At 43.1% G+C, this 14,004-nt stretch overlaps 1 protein-coding gene across 2 annotated transcripts in view; it reads right to left on the bottom strand.

Annotated features, from left to right (window-relative positions):
* Positions 1–10,737, bottom strand: part of TMCO4 (transmembrane and coiled-coil domains 4) — a 115,182-nt gene extending 104,445 nt beyond the window's left edge. Inside the window, exon 1 of one of the 2 annotated variants that reach the window (XM_074218252.1) lies at positions 10,697–10,737. The gene's annotated coding sequence lies outside the window, so the exon portion shown is untranslated. Of the gene's footprint in view, positions 1–10,318; positions 10,511–10,696 lie in introns of those variants that run through there. The other variant, XM_074218253.1, reaches the window with a different exon arrangement.
* Positions 10,738–14,004: the final 3,267 nt, after the last annotated feature.

The raw sequence follows: 14,004 nt of genomic DNA, 5'->3' as shown, positions 1-14,004 counted from the left end.
ATCTATCTAATGAGCCAGAGAAGGAAATGTCAAACCTTCAGTATCTCTGCCAAGAAAACCCCAAATGGGCTCACAAAGTTAGACTTGACTAATTGACTAAGCAATAATAAGAGATCTGCTAAGGTCTAATGTGAATTGAACTACAAGACATGTTAGGTATCATATGTGATATGAATTATATATTATAAGATAATATGAGTTATGAGATCAGCTAAGATATGCTAGGTGCATTGGAGAAGTATGAAGGCTATGTGATGTCTCTGGAATAAAGTTGTTCCTGACAGGAAGATCAGAGGGAGGGCTTCCCGGAGGCAGTGGCCTTGAGTCTGGCTCTAAAGGATGCCTAGGAAACAAGGGGAGCAGTTGGATGGAAACAGGACAAGGTCCTAAGGTGAGCAACTGCAGGGTAAACTGGGGAAGGGGGGAAGGCAAATGAGCATCTAGTTTGGCTGGAGCATGGGATACAAGAAAGGAGACAAATGTGCCAAAGTTGTAAAGGAAGGATGCCAGATGCGTGGGGTGGGAGTGGGGGGAAGACAGGGGAAAGTGTGTGTGTGTGTGTGGGGGGGAAGGATAGGAGGCAGTCCTTGCTGACTTTTGAATAAGGATACACCCTGCATAGATTTACATAGAGGAAAGCTGATTCAGGTGCTAGGAGAGGTTTGGAATGAGGATGAAAAGGAGGGAGGGAAGACCTATTAGAAGTCTAAAAATCCTGGTCAATAGAACTTCCGTGGCATTCTAAGGACCCTCCCAGTTCTGAGATCCTGGGTTCTAAGGGCCCTTTCAGCTCTGACATCCTGTGTTCTAAAGGCCCTCCTAGCTCTGACATCCTGTGTTCTAAGGGTTCTCCTAACCCTTCTAACTCTAATACCCTCTGGTTCTGTAGGAAGAGCTTTCACAAGACTGCAGAAGTCCTTTCCAATCTGGGTTCAGAGATTGAGTCTAAAAAGGAGCCTGATTTCTTCCTCCTGCCATGATTAGGTCCTTTTCATTCAATGAACCGGGTGTTTTACCCTCAGGACTGAGGGTCTAAGGATTATAATTTTCAGTAATTTTTTTTTTTATTTTTTAGGGCTTTTTTTCAAGGCAACTGGGGGTTAAGTGGCTTGCCCAAGGCCACACAGCTAGGTAATTATTAAGTATCTGAGACTGGATTTGAACCCAGGTACTCCTGACTCCAGGGTCGGTGCTCTATCCATTGCGCCACCTAGCCACCCCCAATTTTCAGTGATTTTAAAAAAGCAAAATAACCCAAACTGAAATGCTGGAGAATCTGCATTCTTCTCCTTAGCATCTTCAGAGCCCTGAAGCCCATTTCAGAATCTCATCACTGGGTCTCTAGCTTAACAAATTGAGCCAGAAATTCAAATGCAATTAATTCTGGCATCTGACTATGTTTCCATGGTAACACTTAACTGATAAACCCAAAGGTCTTCAGATAATTGAGTTACTGAACTGGAGGAAAAAATATATATATATTCACTGAAAATCCTTTCATTCTCATTTTAAGCACGGCAGCCCTCTGAAGACTTAAGGGAACAGCTAGTCTCGACTGGAAGGTCCAAGATAGTCTGTCTAAACTTTTCATTCTCCTTCATTCCTAGCTGTCTCCTCCTCAACAGTTTAGTATAAATGTTAGAATGGGTTCATCCTGGATCTTCTCCACATTTGTAGCTGCAGGAGTGGCTTGGGTCTGAAAGAATTAAGGGGTGGCTCCTCTCACCCCGGATTTATTGGAAAACATGATGGCTATCTTCATGAATAGTAGAGATGATGAGGGCACAATCTGGAGCAGAGAGGCTTATTTCAGGTAAGTGAAGGAAAAAGTTTCCCAACCATTAAAGTAGAATCAGTTTCCTTGGGAGGTGATGGATTTGAGGGTTCTCCTTCACCTCAGCTCTTCTAGCAAAGGCTAGATGATCATTTGTTGGAAACTGAAGTTTCCTCTCCTTCAAACTGGTGCCCTCCATTTCTCAGTTGTTTCCATTAAAAAAAAAACAATAATTAGGGGGCAGCTAGGTAGCACAGTAGATAGAGCAGCAGCTCTGGTGTCAGAGGGACCTGAGTTCAAATCTGACCTCAGACACTTGATACTTACTAACTGTGTGAGCTTGGCCAAGTCATTTAACCCTGTTGTTCCACAAAACAAAATTACAATCTCTTCTCTACATCTGTTATTTTCTCTCCTCTCGTTTCTCAACTCCTTGTAATCTGGTGTACAATTTCATTATTCAGTTGAACCATTTCTCTCCAAAGTTACTAGGGATCTCTTTAATGCCAAATTTAATGACCTTTTCTAGGTCCTCATCCTTTTCTTTCTGTTGTTCTTAAAACAATATTTTTTTTTTTTTACTGTTTACGGTGTTCTCTTGGTTCTGTTAGTTTTGCTCTTCATTGTTTTATGCAAATCTATCCATGTTTTTCTAAAATCATCAAGGTCACCATTCCTTATAGCACAGTAATGTTCCACCTCAATCATATACTGCAACTTGTTCAGCCATTCCCCAACTGACAGGTAACCCTACATTTTCCAGTTCTTTGCTACCACAAAGAATTTTTCCCCCTTTTTCTCTAATCATCTTAGCAAACAGACATGAAAATATTGTTGCTGTATCCAGAGATAAAGGAAGTTTAATGAATTTTATTTTTTAGGTTTTTGTGAGGCAAATGGGGTTAAGTGGCTTGCCTAAGGCCACACAATTCAGTAATTATTAAGTGTCTGAGGTTGTATTTGAACTCAGGTACTCCTGACTCTGGGGCTGGTGCTCTATCTACTGAGCCACCTAGCTGTCCCAGTTTAATGAATTTTTGAGAATTATTCCAGATTTCTCTCCAGAATGGTTGGATCAGTTCAGTTCCAACACTAGTGAATTACTGTTTCAATTATTCCACATCCCCCTGCAACATTTATCCCTTTCTCCTTTCATCATTTTGGCCAATGTGATAGGTATACAATGACATCTAAAGGTTATTTTAATTTGCATTTCTCTAAACAGTGATGATTTACAACATTTTTTCATAGGACTATATATTGTTTTCAACTCTTCATTGGAAAACTGCTTGCTCATTACCTTTGAGCATTGAAACAATTATGGAATGACTGCTTATAGATTTTACAAAGTTCTTTATATATTTGAGATGTGAGACCTTTATCAGAGAAACTGCCTAAAGTCCCCCCCCCCCAACATTCTGCTTTCTTTTTTTCTGATCTTAGCATTATTTATCCAGAACACTTTTAATTTAATATAACTGAAATTCATTTATACCTTATACACAGCTCTCTATCTCTGATTATTCATACATTATTTACCTATCCATAAAACTGCTGGTTAATATATTCCATGTCCTTCAAAGTTTCTTATAATATCTATCTTTATATTGAAGTCATGTATTCATTTTGATTTGATCTTGATAAATGGTGTAAGATATTGGGAGCCTCCCATCCAGTGTGTCCTCAACCCTACCATATTCTCTCAAGGACGATGACATTTTGGAGAGATCCTTTGTCAATATTCCAAGGTTAAAGGTATTTCACTCTCTGGGCAAGCAATTATCTGTGAATCAGCCTATGTGTGAAGTTCTTGTAAGAAAAGAAATAGGCAATAGGAAGGGGAAGTAAGAGATTGGCAAAAGGGCCCAGGAAAGAAGAAAGTAGAACCAAGAATAAATAAGAAGGACAGGAAATTTTTGGTAGAGAGTTCTAGTTAGAGTGTTCCAAGATTCTCCCAGGGGCAATGGTTTAAGAAGGCTAACAAGTTTAATGATTGCATTCAAACCTGATGGATAGTATGAAGGGGAAAAAGAGGACACAAGGATTGTGAAAAGGGTCCCAAAGGGTTGGTCCTTCAAAAGGGAAGACTGAATTCAAGTAGAACATTTAAACTATAAGTTATAACAAAGGCACCATAGGAACATTACCAGTGACTAATAAGGAGAGTCTTATGAGGAAAGATAAAGATAAAAACATCTGAATGAATACTTTGCAATAAAAAAATAGAATAGAAATTTCCTAAGGAAGAGAAAGGCGTAAGAACCAAATTTGTGAATGTAACCCTTCCTACCTTGGCTGTCTCCCAGTGCCTCGAATGCTAGTGAGTAATATCTTACTGTTATGTCAGGGTTCTCCAGGATGTTATCAGAATTTGTTGTTTCTGTGCTCTCTGCCATGGGCTCCTGTCGTCACAATGCAGTTCCTCAAGTATTAGGTTTATGTCTCCTGCACCCCAGTTCCATGAGGCCACTAAAAGTCAGTTTAGCTTTAAAAAGGAATCTCTGACTACAAAGGTATAGATCATATTGATACAAATATCCTCTCCCAACTTTTGGAATCCCCAGGCTGTTTAGTTTTGGGATCAAGGAGGGATAGGTCATGAATTATCTCAGTTCATAACGAGCAGAATTCCAGGTTCCCAAGTCCAAAGCTCCTTCCTCCTCTTGAGCTCAAGTTTCAGCCACTCTAGCTTCTTAAGGTTTCCCGAGGTGCTGGCTCACTGAAGCATCCTGCTTGGAATCCTGACTCCAAGGAGACCCTGGTTCTAATTCTTGAGTCCAGTGAGGATGACCCTCAACACTTGAAACTAGTCATTACTCAGTTGCAAGGGAGTTCAGGGGCCATGCCAGGAAGCATACCTGGCAGGGTTCCCAGGGGTGGAACAGCCCGATGTAGACCTGCCACTGAAGAGGTCGACTCAACGCACCAGAAGAAAGAGCCTTCCATTTAACTTCCACAAATGGCAGAGCTTCAATTTGTAGCCAAGCCAGGAGCCATCTGAACGTTAACATTAAAGCTACTCTGTTAATCTGTGCCTTCTGAATACCTGTTTGCCTCACCTCCAGTTGTCCTCATTCCTATCTGGTCACAGGACCCAGGTGGCTCTGGATGAGGAAGTTCATGTGTGCAGTTCCTGGCATTTCCACCTCTGCCCCCCCCCCCCCATGTCCCTGAAGGAGGAACAACCACAGCAGCCACAACAACTGAAATCCAACTTTGGAGTCTTCATCCTTCTTGACCTCTCCTGACTCTTGATACTAGTGACCATCTTCCTTTCCTAGATATGCTCTCTGAGTTTCCATAATTCTGCTCTTTTGGAGGGCTCTCCTCCTATTGGACTGAATACTGCTCCTCAGTCCCCTTTGCTGGGCAATCTTCATCCCATCCCTTTAAAGTGGGTGTCCCCCAAGGTTCTCTCCTGGACCCTTCTCTCTCTGTTGTCTTTTTTTGTGAATGATTTCATCAACTCCCATGGCTTCAGTTTTATTGCTCTACATTGCAGCTGAACCTCCGTTTCATTTCCTCAAGGGTATTCCTCCCTGCCCTTGCAGTCCCATCAAGCCTGGAAAGCACTCCCTCCTTGCCCTGCTTCTTAGAATCAAAGGTCAGGTGAAGCATCTCTTCCTACAGGAGGCCTTCCTACAGACTCCCTCTAGCTTCTGGTACCTCTTCCTCTACCCCAACCTTGCAACAGAAGAAATTACTCTGAATCTAGTTATTTGTATTTTATGTCCACTTTATTATACCCTTGTTTTCCTGATAGGATGCAAACTCCTTGATGGAAAGATATGTTTCTTTTCTGCCTCTGAAGCCCCAGAGTATAGGTAGGTAGTTGGTACAGTGGATAGTCCACTAGGCCTGGACTTGGGAGGATTCATCTCTCTGAGTTCAAATCTAGGTTCAGACAGTTACTAGCTACATGGTCTTAAGCAAAAAACTTTTAACCCTGTTTGCCTCAGTTTCTTCATCTGGAGATGAAATGGAGAAGGAATGGGCAAACAGCTCCAAGATCTTTGCCTAGAAAACCCTAAATGGGGTCACCAAGAGTGACAATTGGCTGAACAATTGAACCAATCCTCAGGGCAGGGTCTGGCACATCACAGGTGCTTAGTAATTGGTTGATAAATTGATTAATTCAGGTATGGGTGAAGCTAGATCATCTCTGAGGTCCTTTTCAACTGGAATCTGGCATCTTTGCAGTAGACAAATCCTTCAAGCCTGGAGGTTCTGCAAGAACCTTCTCAGTCCTCCTTAAACCCTTGTTTAACCTGTATTTATCTAATCTATTCAATACTTTTTGCACATCAACTCCCCAATTAGACTTCTAGCTCCTTGAGGACAGGGATTGTCTTTTGCCTTTCTTTGTATCCCCATCACTTTACACATTCCAGATACTTAATAAATGTTAGTTGAAATACATTTTAATGTACACAGCTATCCAACACACTTGGAAGTGTGCTAACAAATTAAAACTACCATGAAAATTAGAACTAGTCCACAGGTCCAGAGACCAAAAGGCAAATGGTTCGGCAGCAACATGAGTCACAAGTATGAAATTGGTCTGGACTGGACAACCAGTAATCTCCCACCCAGATGCAACATTCAGTGATTCCAGTTTCATCTCCTTCACAATTCTTTCATTTCTTGTACTTGCTATTTCATACTTTCCCCAGAAATTAGCCCATTTAATCTTTTATTTTTCTTTTATTAGCCACAGTGAAGGAGGAAGCACCATCTCCAACTCATTCTTAGAGAAGAGTTAGACCAGCTGGAAAAGGCCACAGAAGCAAATGAGTCCAAACCCTTCATTTTACAGATGAAAAACTAAGGCTTAGGGATCTAAAGTCATGAGCAAGAATGATAAGAGGCAGAATTTGAACCCAGGTCCTCTGGCTATAATTTCTTGCCAGAAGGGCTCCCCATCCATCTCTTAAAAAAATCCCTGGGGCTGATACAAAGGGATTACATTCTTTTAAAAACAACTCAGGGGCAGCTAGGTGGGGCAGTGGATAGAACACCTGCCCTGGAGTCAGGACCACCTGAATTCAAATCCAACCTCAGACACTTAATAATTACCTAGTTATGTGACCTGGGGCAAATCACTTAACACTATTGCCTTACAACCCCACCCCTCCAATCATCCATAAAAATGGTTGCTGAAGTTTTTTTTTTTTTTAAAAGCAACAACTCACATTTCAATGGCATTTTAAAGTTCATTATGCCCTTTCCCTCACTCATAACTGTATCAAAGTTGGAATTGCAAGTTACTCTTCGGGTTATAGATAAGAAAACTGCGAGATAAGGTGATTTAATCAGGAGAGTAAGTGTCAAAGCCAAGACTATATATTTTCTGACTCCTTACTAAATCCACTATAGCACACCTCCTCTATACAACACCACAGAAAGCCTCCCTCTTTTTTCAACAAGGCCCAGTCAATACTGCAGAGCCAATTAAGAAGAATGAGGACTGAGGAAAGGCCACTGGATTCAGTCATTAAGAGACTGTTAGTAAGACTGGAGAGTAGTTTCAGACAGATTGTGGGGTCAGAAGCCAGACTGCAAAGGACTGGAGCACTGAATCAGAGGAGAGGAAAAGGAAGCAATTAACTTGAGGACCTTTTCTAGGAGCCCAGCTGTGAAAGGGAGGGGAGGTACAGGCCAATAGACTGAATGCCCATCAAGCTTGTGAAGGGTGTGGTTTAATTTTTTTCAGAATGGAGGAAATTTAGTTATGTTTGTAAAGTAGAGAAGAAGCCAAGAGATTGGAATGAAAGTGATGGTGGTGATGTTGATGATGGTTGTGATGGTGGTGTGATGATGATGATGATGATGGTGGTGGTGGTGAGGATGGTGATGATGATGGTGGTGGTGGTGGTGGTGAGGATGGTGATAATTGTAGTGTTCTATGATAGTGGTTGAGATGATGAAAGAGGCAAACTTAAGATGGGATGGAGGAAGTAGAAGGCTTATCCTTTGTGAGGAAAAATGTTCTATCTTCATCAGAGACTGAGCAAATGAGAAGAGAATCTGGGAGGTTGTTGGAGTTTATTCAGGTTATAGAATAGAAAGGAGGGGCAGCTCAGGTCAGATTTCTCTATTTTCTCAGTAAAGTCTGAGGTAAGTCTCTCTGTTGATAGATGGTTATCACCCAAATATCTCCTCTATGTGTTTGTCAATGCCTGAGTTTTCTTCTTTTGGCTCCTGTAATAATAATGTGATTCTCATTGGGAAAGGCTTTTTAAAAAATGAATTTCTACATTAGCTTTTTTTAAAAAAAAAATGAATTCCCACAGTTACATCTTTTTCTGATGCTTCACCATGGTTGGTCCCATGACACTGAAAAGCCTTTAAGGTAGGAATTTAATGACAAAGTCTCTGCTGCCAGAAGGATCAGCTTAACCAAATTTAAAAAGACTCATCACATAAAAGGGTCACATTGTTTGGTCAATGGCAGCTCTCTAAAGTCCCCTATCAAGTGGGAGGGGGGCTGCTATCTATATGGGTATCCTCCTCCTGACAAAGATCCTTTAAATATATAGGAATTTATCCTTAAGTAAAGGAATTTATCAGATCCTTTTGAGAAGAGGTTTGACAGTATTGAAAGGATAGGAAGAAAGGGAGCCCAAGATGACCTGAGCCAGTTGAGGGGAGTGGGGGAAGAGTAGGTTGGACAGTTTTAATATGGACCCAGTCTGCTGGGGGTGAGCCCCATGGGAGAGGAATGTACAAAGACTCTGGATCAACATGATCCTTGTTGATTGACAGATAAGACACAAGAAGAGGGAAAAGTCAGGAGTCCACCCCCAGAGTAGCTTGTTGAGCTGGGGTTCTATCCCAGTTACCTACTTTTCAAACTCTTCCTTAGTCTCTAGGCATCCTCAAGTGTCAAAGCATAAGCTCAGTGAGATGGAGCTTGAGGACTTGGGGAAGAAAGAAGTATGGGACACAGGAGGTTGTCCTGGATGGCCATCAAAACTAGGGAGGAAAGAGGGTCCAGAAGGAAGTATAATCAGGGCAAAAAGCATAATCCAGGGGAAATTTGAAGAGCAGGATGGATTCAAATTTGTTCTGATCCTAGTTGGAACAAAGGACAGTAATGAGATCCCTGAGATCCTGGAATGGCCATTTTCCTATCGCAAAGTGACATTACAGTTGAGTTTACAAGGCCAGACTGAGACCTGAGCTCTGTTTTGCCCTTCTTTCCCCAGCAGAGTTGCAAGCTTGGAAGTACTTAGAATTCTTTCCAGTTGAATGACTTAAGGATCTAAATATTTTTATCTAAATTATTTTTATTTTTAAAGCCTCCTCCAACAAGTTTAGGCAATGAGCTTTGCCAACCTGGTAGGCCAAATTACCAATCTAGATTCAGACTTTTTTTTTTGGTTTTTGCAAGATAATGGGGTTAAGTGACTTGTGTAAGGTCACACAGCTTTGAAAGTATTAAGACTCTGAGGTTTGATTTGAACTCCAGGGTCCACACTCTATCCATTGTGCCACCTGACTGCCCCCAGACTTTTTTTTTTAAATGTAAAGATGCAGATAAGTGGCAAAGTGGAAAGGAAACTTTCTTTGAATTCAGAAGATTTGGGATCAAATCCTATCTAAGATCTCATTAGCTGTATGACCCTGGGCAAGCCATTTTACCTCTGTCTGCCTCAGTTTCTTAATGCAGCATTCCCCTGTTTGATGAACACTGTGTCTATCCTATTTCTCCTATCTTTTTTTTTCAGAGTGATGAATCCTAATTAAGATAAAAATTAAATATACTCAGTACTGTGGTATAGTAAAAAAAACACAGATTAGGGAGTCCAGCCTTTGATGCTTATAATCTATGTCACCTTGGTTGTGGCTGAATTCTCTGGGTCAGTTTTTTCACCCATAAAATGATGGGGTTGAGGTCCTAATTAATTCTAGATCCAGGATCTGATATTTTAAAAGGCATTTCTCAGGTTTCTTGCTTGCCATCTTTACTGAAGAAGTTAAGCTAGTTGTGCTGCTAACTTTGAATGTGACCTTGGATAGGGGCTGCTCTAGACTCTCTAATTTCTCTTCCATCTCTGATATTCTGGGTTCAGGGGTGCTTTGGGCTCTAATATACCAGGTATGAAAGTCCTTTTTAGCTCAGTTTTAAGTTATATGGTTCCCTTTGGGGCTGCCATTCCTTGTCCTAAAGTCCCTTCGGGTCTTCTGCTCTGTGACTGTAGGCCCTTCCAGTGTGCCCTTTCACATTCTAAGGACCCCCATCTCCCAGCTCTGACACCCGGGGTTCTAGGACCCCCATCTCCCAGCTCTGACATCCGGGGTTCTAAGGACCCCCATCTCCCAGCTCTGACATCCTGGGCTCTAAGGACCCTCCCAGCTCTGACATCCGGGGTTCTAAGGACCCCCATCTCCCAGCCCTGACATCCGGGGTTCTAGGACCCCCATCTCCCAGCTCTGAAATCCAGGGTTCTAGGACCCCCATCTCCCAGCCCTGACATCCGGGGTTCTAGGACCCCAAGGCCCCTCCCAGAGTCACCACCCCTCGCCTCATCCCTCCCTGACCTCGGGGAAGGGGGCGCTGCCTCTGAGCGGCTGATTAAGGGCTGAAGGCGCCCCTGGGTGATGGAGTCAGTTGGACCTGAGTTCAAATCCAGCCTCCTGGTGAGCTGCGATGGCTTCGCCGAGAAGCCGCACCGCGGCGGCCGCGGCCTGGGGGGCGGGGGGGGGGCTGCGCGCGCGGAAGCAGGTCCGGAAGCGTGGGCCGCGCAATGGGGGCGGGGCTTGGGGAACTCCCCCGTGAGGGGTGAAAGGGGGGCGGGGGTCCCCGGCGCGCCTCTGGGGAACCGGGGAGACAGGGAAGCTGGGCGGGGGGAGGGTGGGCATGCGCGAGGGGGGCCCCGGCCCCCGCATAGACCAGCCCTGCCCCGCGGCCCAGCTTACCCGCGCGCTGGTCCCAACGGCCCGGCCGGGCCCGGCATCCGCCCCGCCCCGGCCCCCCCGCCCCCGGAAGGCCCCGGACACGCCCCCGGAACCCCGGCCCCGCCCCCGGGCACGCCCCGGGCACGCCCCCGAGAGACCAGAAGTCCCGGCCGGGTCGGCGCGGGCGGGGCGGGGGCGGGGAGACCCTTCACGGCCGCAAACACGGGGGGCGGGGGGAGGGAGAGGAGCCAACCCCCAAAACTGAATGTGGAAACTATGGAGGAAGGAAGGCGGGGGGGCTCGGGGGCTCCAGACCCCCCCAGACAGGGCCCGTGAGGCCTCCTTGGGGTGAAGTTGGGAAAAGGGATTAGTGATGTGCAGAAAAGAGAAAGTCGATGAGGAGGGGAGGAGGCAAAGGCAGGGGGGAGCACCCGAACCCGAGTGCTGAAGGCTCTTTTGGGATGTAGTTGGGGAATTAATTAATAATAATGGAAAAATTAATCATCATCATCATCATCATCATCAAGAAGGCAAATGAGGGATTTAATTTGCAGGAGGAAGTCACTCTCCCAGCCTTCGCCGGACATCTGGGCCCCAGGGGCTTCTGATGCTCGGGAGGAGAGGACCCCGCGACCCCTAATACCCACCATTCTGCAAATGATCGATCATTTTATGCTCACAGCAGTCCTGGCGGATAGGTGTTATTCTCAGCTCTATTTTACAGGTGCTGAGGGAATTGAAACAGGCAGATTTGCCCAAGGTTCGAGGCTAGGAAGAGTCTGAGGTCATAGACGAAATCAGGTCTCCTGAATCTAGGTCCACTGTTCTAGCCACTGAAGTCATCTAATGTCTGTCCTTCATTTTCTTTTTCTTTTTTTAAGATTTTATTTATTTTGATTTTCCCCCTAATCTTACTCCCCCCCCCCCCCAACAGAAGGCAGTCTATTAGTCTTTACATTGTTTCCATGGTACTCATTGATCTAAGTTGAATGTGATGAGAGAGGAAGAAAAATAAAGCATAAGAAGCAGAAGAATGACAAAAGATAACAGGTTTTTGGGTTTTTTTTTTCTAAATTAAAGGTAATAGTTTTTGGTCTTTGTTCAAACTCCACAAATCTTTCTCTGGATACAGATGGTATTCTCCATCCCAGATAACCTGATTATTGCACTGATGGAATGAGCAAGTCCATTAAGGTTGATTATCACCCCCATGTTGCTGTTAGGGTGTACAGTGTTTTTCTGGTTCTGCTCATCTCACTCAGCATCAGTTCATGCAAATCCCTCCAGGTTTCCCTGAATTCCCATCCCTCCTGGTTTCTAATAGAACAATAGTGTTCCATGACATACATATACCACAGTTTGCTAAGCCATTCCCCAATTGAAGGACATTTACTTGATTTCCAATTCTTTGCCACCACAGACAGGGCCGCTATGAATATTTTTGTACAAGTGATGTTTTTACCATTTTTCATCATCTCTTTAGGGTATAGACCCAGTAGTGGTATTGCTGGGTCAAAGGGTATGCACATTTTTCTTGGCCTTTGGGCATCATTCCAAATTTCTCCCCAGAAAGGTTGGATGAGTTCACAACTCTACCAAAAATGTATTGGTATCCCAGATTTCCCACATCCCTTCCAACATTGATCATTGTCCTTTCTGGTCATATTGGCCAGTCTGAAAGGTGTGAGGTGGTATCTCAGAGATGCTTTAATTTACATTTCCCTGATAATGATTTAGAGCAGTTTTTCATATGACTATGAATTGTTTTGATTTCCTCATCTGTAAATTGCCTTTGTATATCATTTGACCATTTGTCAGTTGGGGAATGACTTTTTTTTTTTGGAAAATTTGACTCAGTTCTCTTTATATTTTAGAAATGAGTCCTTTGTCAGAAATATTATTTGTAAAAAATGTTTCCCAATTTACTACATTTCTTCTGATCTTGGTTACAGTGGTTTTTATCTGTGCAAAAGCTTTTCAATTTAATGTAATCAAAATTATCTAGATTGTCTTTAATGATCTTCTCCATCTCTTCCTTATCATAAACTGCTTCCCTTTCCATAGATCTAACAGGTAAACTTCTCCTAGATCTGCAAGGTTGCTTATATGTCTAAATCCTGTATCCATTTGGATCTTATCTTGGTAAAGGGTGTGAGGTATTGGTCTAATCTAAGTCTCTTTTGTCCTTCATTTTTTTTTTCTTTTTTTGGTTTTTGCAAGGCAAATGGGGTTAAGTGGCTTGCCCAAGGCCACACAGCTAGGTAATTATTCAGTGTCTGAAGTAGCATTTGAACCCAGGTACTCCTGACTCCAAGGCCAGTGTTTTATCCACTACGCCACCTAGCTGCCCCTTGTCCTTCATTTTCAAAGAAGACCATGACATCAGGGGATAATGCCATGACAAGCACATGAATTAGATTTGAGTGAGGGGGGGTTGTGCTAAGTCACTAGCCTCACTTTCTCCTCCAGAACCATCTGGTTCCAGTGGCCAGATATGAATCATAGATCCATTGTTCTATTCACTGCAGTCATCTGATTAGTGAAGAATAACAAATGACTTCATGACATTTCCTTCATAAGAACTAACTGGTTATCAAGGAACAACAATTAGTTCTTATCAACATGCTGAAATTTTATGCTCCCAACCTCTACCTGCAAATCTGTCCCAGGTAACCCCTGATTGACTGTGGGTATATTTCTAATGCTATGAACTGGAAACCATATTAGTAGTCTTCTAACATTGATGACTACTTAAAACATCCCCAATATAGTCCAGTCATTAAGACTCCAGTATAAATTACTTGTTAGTATTTCCTCAGTGGACCCACTAAATGGGATTCTATCATCTAAGTTCTAAACCAGCCTCAGATACCTACTAGCTGTGTGATCCTGGGCATATTATTTCATCTTGTTTGCCTAAATTTCCTCAGATTAAAAAAAACTGGAGAAAGAAATTGGCAAAGATATCAAAGGGGATCACAGACACTTGAACAATAAAAATGTCCTCAATTTTCTTGATAATCAATGAACATCAATTAGCTTTTACAAAAAGATATTTTCTGAAAAGATATAGCTGAGAGCCAAAGTACACCAATCTCCTAAACCCTGCTTTCTTTCCTCTAGGAACCACCTTAATCCCTAAGGAAGGTAGATTGAAATTTTAAAGTCATGACTACAAAACATTTCCACCACCTTGTTCACTTGCAGGTGGGTACGTTCTGATTAGTGTTGATGCCTCAAGTCTTGCCACCCCAGTCTATCCTTCACTCAGCTAGCAAAGTAATTTTTGTAATGAGCATAAATTCCTTCCCCAACTCAATAAACTCCAA

Source organism: Macrotis lagotis, chromosome 1 (assembly GCF_037893015.1).
Source record: "Macrotis lagotis isolate mMagLag1 chromosome 1, bilby.v1.9.chrom.fasta, whole genome shotgun sequence".
Lineage (NCBI taxonomy): Eukaryota > Metazoa > Chordata > Mammalia > Peramelemorphia > Peramelidae > Macrotis > Macrotis lagotis.
Note: the sequence above shows the minus strand (reverse complement) of the source record. Positions and strands in the feature narration are given on the sequence as shown.